Raw genomic sequence first — 6,158 nt, forward strand, 5'->3', positions numbered from 1 at the left:
TATCCCTACACTTTGAAGAGTTTTGATCAGGGAGGGATGCTGTACTTTGTCGAATGCTTTTTCAGCATCTATTGAGAGTATCATATGGTTCTTGTTCTTTCTTTTTTTTTTTAAGATTTTATTTATTTATTTGACAGAGAGAGAGATCACAAGTAGGCAGAGAAGCAGACAGAGAGAGAGGGGGAAGCAGGCTCCCCGCCGAGCAGAGAGCCTGATGCGGGCCTCGATCGCAGGACCCTGAGATCATGGCCTGAGCCGAAGGCAGAGGCCTAACCCACTGAGCCACCCAGGCACCCTGTTCTTTCTTTTATTAATGTGTTGTATCACATTGATTAATGTACTGTTGAATCCTAGTTGAATTCGCTAGTATTTTGGTGAGAATTTTTGCATCTGTGTTCATCAAGGATATTGGTCTATAGTTCTCTTTTGGTGGGATCCTTGTCTGGTTTTAAGATCAAGGTGATGCTGGCCTCATAAAATGAGTTTGGAAGTTTTCCTTCCATTTCTATTTTTTGGAACAGTTTCAGGAGAATAGGAATTAGTTCTTCTTTAAATATTTAGTAGAATTCCCCCGGGAAGCCGTCTGGCCCTGGGCTTTTGTTTGTTTGGAGATTTTTGATGACTGTTTCAATCTCCTTACTGGTTATGGGTCTGTTTAGGTTTTCTATTTCTTCCTGGTTCAGTTGTGGTAGTTTATATGTCTCTAGGAATGCATCTATTTCTTCCAGATTGTCAAATTTGTTTGCGTAGACTTGCTCATAGTATGTTCTTATCATTGTTTGTATTTCTTTGGTGTTAGTTGTGATCTCTCCTCTCTCATTCATGATTTTATTTATTTGGGTCCTTTCTCCTTTCTTTTTGCTATGTCTGGCCAGGGGTTTATCAATCTTATTAATTCTTTCAAGGAACGAGCTCTTAGTTTCACTGATTTGCTCTATTGATTTTTTGGTTTCTCTTTCATTGATTTCTGCTCTGATCTTTATGATTTCTCTTCTCCTGCTGGGTTTAGGGTTTCTTTCTTGTTCTTTCTCCAGCTCCTTTAGGTTTAGGGTTAGGTTGTGTACTTGAGATCTTCCTTGTTTCTTGAGAAAGGCTTGTACCGCTATATATTTTCCTCTCAGGACTGCCTTTGCTGTGTCCCACAGATTTTGAACATTGTGTTTTCATTATAATTTGTTTCCATGAATTTTTTCAATTCTTCTTTAATTTCCTGGTTGACCCATTCATTCTTTAAAAGGATGCTGTTTAGTCTCCATGTGTTTGGGTTCTCTCCAAATTTCCTCTTGTGATTGAGTTCTAGCTTCAGAGCATTGTGGTCTGAAAATATGCAGTGAATGATCCCAATCTTTTGATACCAGTTGAGACCTGATTTAGGACCCAGGATGTGATCTATTCTGGAGAATGTGCCATGTGCAGTAGAGAAAAATGTGTATTCTGTTGCTTTGGGATGAAATGTTGTGAATATATCTGTGATGTCCATCTGGTCCAGTGTGTCATATAAGGCCTTTATTTCCTTGTTGATCTGTCCATTTCAGGGAAGGGAGTATTAAAGTCTCCTACTATTATTATATTATTATTGATGTGTTTCTTTGATTTTGTTATTAATTGGTTTATATAGTTGGTTGCTCCCACGTTAGGGGCATAGATATTTTAAATTGTTAGATCTTCTTGTTGGACAGATCCTTTGAGTATGATATAGTGTCCTTCCTCATCTCTTATTATAGACTTTGGCTTAAAATCTAATTGATCTGATATAACAATTGCTACTCCAGCTTTCTTCTGATGTCCATTAGCATGGTACATTGTTTTTCACCCCCTCACTTTAAATCTGGAGGTGTCTTCGGGTCTAAAATGAGTTTCCTGTAGGCAACATATAAATGGGTTTTGTTTTTTATCCATTCTGATACCCTGTGTCTTTTGATGGAGGCATTTAGCCCATTAATATTCAGGGTAACTATTGAGAGATACGAATTTAGTGCCATTGTATTGCCTGTAAGGTGACTGTTACTGTACATTGTCTCTGTTCCTTTCTGATCTACTACTTTTAGGCTCTCTCTTTGCTTAGAAGACCCCTTTCAATATTTCCTGTAGAGCTGGTTTGGTGTTTGCAAATTCTTTCAGTTTTTGTTTGTCACGGAAGCTTTTTATCTCTCCTATTTTCAATGATAGCCTAGCTGGATATTCTTGGCTGCATGTTTTCCTCATTTAGTGCTCTGAATATATCATGCCAGCTCTTTCTGGCCTGCCAGGTCTCTGTGGATAAGTCTGCTGCCAATTTAATATTTTTGCCACTGTATGTTGCAGACTCCTTTTCCCAGGCTGCTTTCAGAATTTTCTCTTTGTCACTAAGACTTGTAAATTTTACTATTAGGTGATGGGGTGTGGACCTATTCTTGTTGATTTTGAGGGGGGTTCTCTGTACCTCCTGGATTTTGATGCTTGTTCCCTTTGCCATTTTAGGGAAATTCTCTCCAATAATTCTCTCCAATATACCTTCTGCTCCCCTCTCTCTTTCTTCTTCTTCTGGAATCCCAATTATTCTAATGTTGTTTCGTCTTATGGTGTCACTTATCTCTCAAATTCTCCCCTCGTGGTCCAGTAGCTTTTTGTCCCTCTTTTGCTCAGCTTCTTTATTCTATGTCATTTGGTCTTCTATATCGCTAATTCTTTCTTCTGCCTCACTTATCCTAGCAGTGAGAGCCTCCATTTTTTTATTGCACCTCATTAATAGCTTTTTGATTTCAACTTGGTTAGATTTTAGTTCTTTAATTTCTCCAGAAAGGGCTTTATATCTCCAAGAGGGTTTCTCCAATATCTTCCATGCCTTTTTTGAGCCCCGCTAGAACCTTGAGAATCGTCATTCTGAACTTAGATCTGACATATTACCAATGTCTGTATTGATCAGGTCCCTAACCTTCGGTATTGCCTCTTGTTTTTTTGTTGTTGTTGTTGTGAATTTTTCCGCCTTGTCATTTTGTCCAGATAAGAGTATATGATATGAAGGAGCAAGTAAAATACTAAAAGGGTGGCAAAGACCCCAGGAAAATACTCTTTAACGAAATCAGAAGAGATCCCAAATCATGAGGGGGGGTGATAAAGGGGATAAAAAGAGGTTCAGAAAAAAAAAAAGAAACAATTAAAAAAAGAAAACTAATAAAGAGAAATATAAAAAATAAAAAAATATATATGTTAGATAAACTAGTTTTAAAATGTTAAAAAAGAAAAGGGTAAAAGTTAAAAAAAATTAGCAGAAGAAGAAAAAAGAAATTGAAAAAAAATTAAATTAACTGCAAGACTAAAGAACCATGGGGAGAAAGCCATGAGTTCTGTGCTTTGCTTTCACCTCTGGAATTCTGCTGCTCTCCTTGGTATTGAACCTGCACTCCTTGGTAGGTGAACTTGGTCATGGCTGGATTTCTTGTTAATCTTCTGGGAGAGGGGCCTGTTGTAATGATTCTCAAGTATCTTTGCCCCAGGCGGAATTGCATTGCCCTTACCAGGGGCTGGGCTGAGTAATCTGCTCAGGTTTGCTTTCAAGAGCTTTTGTTCCCTGAATGCTTTCCATAGAGTTCTGGAGGACGGGAATGAAAATGGCGGCCTTCCAGTCTCCGGCCCAGAGGAGCCAAGAGCTTGAGGCCCCACTCCTCAGTGTGCCCTCAGAGAATAACGCCCAATTACTCCCTTCTCCCTGGCCTCTGGCCGCGCTCCGAGATCACCAAGCCTGCGACCGGTTCAAGGTAACCCCAAGCTGAGAGCTCACTCCTCGGCTCTGTCTCTGTAGCCTGCTTCCCTGTTCTAATACCTGCAAGCTCTGCGACACTCAGACACCCCCAATCATTCTGTGACCTTGCGGGACCTGAGGCCACACTGACCCCACGTGGGCTTCACCCCAGTTTAGCCTCTGGAGTGATGTCCCTCAGCAGAACAGACTTTTGAAAGTCCTGATTTAGTGCTCCATTGCCCCGCAGCTTGCCGGAGCCGGCCCCTCCTTCCGCGGTGTATCTTCCTGTCGCTTTGGATTCACTTCTCCGCCAGTCCGACCTTTCAGAAAGTGGTTAATTTTCTGTTTCTAGAATTGCTGTTCTTCTCTTGAATCTCCTGTCGGATTTGTAGGTGTTTGCAATCTTTATATGAGCTATCTAGCTGATCTCCTGCTACCTGATATGGTCCCAGCCTGCTACTTCTCCACCATCTTGACTCCTCCCCCTCCCTACACATTTTTTAATCAGGTTGTTTGTCTTTTTGTTGTTGAGTTGTATGAGTTCCTTACGTATTTTGGATATTAACCCATTATCAGATATACAGTTTGCAAATGTTGCCTCCCATTTGGTAGGTTGCCTTTTCTTTTTGATGGCTGATGGTTTTCTTTGATGGGCAGAAGGCTTTTGGTTTGATGGAGTCCCATTTGTTTACTTTTGCTTTTGTTTCCCTTGCCTTTAGAGTCATACCCACAAAGATGTCAGTAAAGCACATGTCAAGGAGTTTACTGCCTGGGTTTTCTCCTGGGAATTTTATGGTTTCAGGTCTTACATTCAAGTCTTGATTCATTTTGAGTTCATTTGTGTGTGTGGTGTAAGACAGTGTTCCAGTTTCATTCTTTTGCATGCGGCTCTCCAGTTTTCCCAGCACCAGTTGTTGAAGAAACTATCTTTTTTCCATTCTACGTTCTTGGTTCTTTCGTCATCGTAGATGAATTGTTTATACATGTGTGGGTTTTTTCTGGGCTCTCAATCTGTTCCATTCATCTGTGTGTTTGTGTTAGTACCAATAACATACTCTTTGACTATAGCTTTGTGATGTAGTTTGAAATCAGGGAGGGTGATACCTTCCCTTTTTATCCTTAAGATTGCTCTGGCGGTTTGGGGGATCTTTTGTGATTCCATACAAATTTTAGAATTATTTCTTCAACTCTGTGAAATATGCCATTGGAATTTTGATAAGCATTGCACTGAATCAGTAGATTACTTTGGGTAGTGTGGACATTTTAACAATATTCATTATTCTCATCCATGAGCACAAAGTATCTATCCCTTTATTTGTGTGTTCACAAATAGAAGAGGATCCTTTCTATTCGCTTGGTGTGCACTTTGAGTACCTCCTATAGTCCTTTGAGGTTAGTCTCCAGGCAAATAAAACACTCTCCCAGGGTAAATCCCCGTTCCACCCACTGTGAAACCAGCTGTTCCTCATTCTGCCCAGATGCCCCATAGTCCCCTTCCAGCTCTTCATTTTGCTGCTGACCTTCACTCCCTCCTTTTCCAGGTGGGTCCACACAGACAAAACGATCCATCCTAACTCATCCCAGTGCTGTCTTTGTTCCACATCTAGTCCTATGACACGGAACGGATGGTTAGGTGTTTGTCAAATGAATGAATGGACCAGAGAGACACAGATAAAATGGGCGATGAATTGTTTCCTGATTGATACATTGGCATGAGCTCAAAAATGCATTAAGGGAAGGAACAAATTGTGCTATCTGGTTTTCCTATTGAAGTTTATTTTTTCTAATTTATTTTATATTTGAAATTAATTTGAAAAGGCTTTTTGGTGGAACTGGGCTCCATACATGCTATTTTCACAGGCTTTCCTCATGTACATTTTATGTCCAATTATTCTGTAATGCAGTTTCCTTAAGCCCTGTCAGGGATAGTCTTGCCTTCTTCCATTTCTAGCTGGACCTGAGCTTAAATAGGCTGCCCTTACAAAGAAACTGACAAAAATAGTGAAACTCGATTTAGGAAAACCTGTGCTTAGCAGATTAACAAGAAAGGGACTCTTGTTATTTCTTAGCAAATTGTTGTTTTTAAAAATCAAGACTATGTCTCTTTGCTGCCCCAACTTGTGTACAAATCTGGCACTGAATAAAATAAAACTCCCCTCCATGAGACTCCAAGGTGGCTCAGTGGATTAAGCCTGTGCCTTAGACTCAGGTCTTGATCACAGGGTCCTGGGATTGAGCCCTTTGTCGGGATCCCTGCTCATGGAGCTGTCTGCCTCTCCCTCCACCCCTCCCTACTGCTTATGCATGTGTGTGTGTGTCTGTGTGCGTGTGTAGGTCTCTCTCTCAAAAAAAAAATCAAATCTTCAGAATAAAATAAATTCTCCCAGTTCATGCCCATTAGAAACCTTAACTATCTAAAATTGTCCCTGTAGTTTGA

Source organism: Mustela putorius, unplaced genomic scaffold (assembly GCF_011764305.1).
Source record: "Mustela putorius furo isolate JIRA1106 unplaced genomic scaffold, ASM1176430v1.1 tig00003913_pilon_pilon_pilon, whole genome shotgun sequence".
Taxonomy (NCBI): Eukaryota; Metazoa; Chordata; class Mammalia; order Carnivora; family Mustelidae; genus Mustela; species Mustela putorius.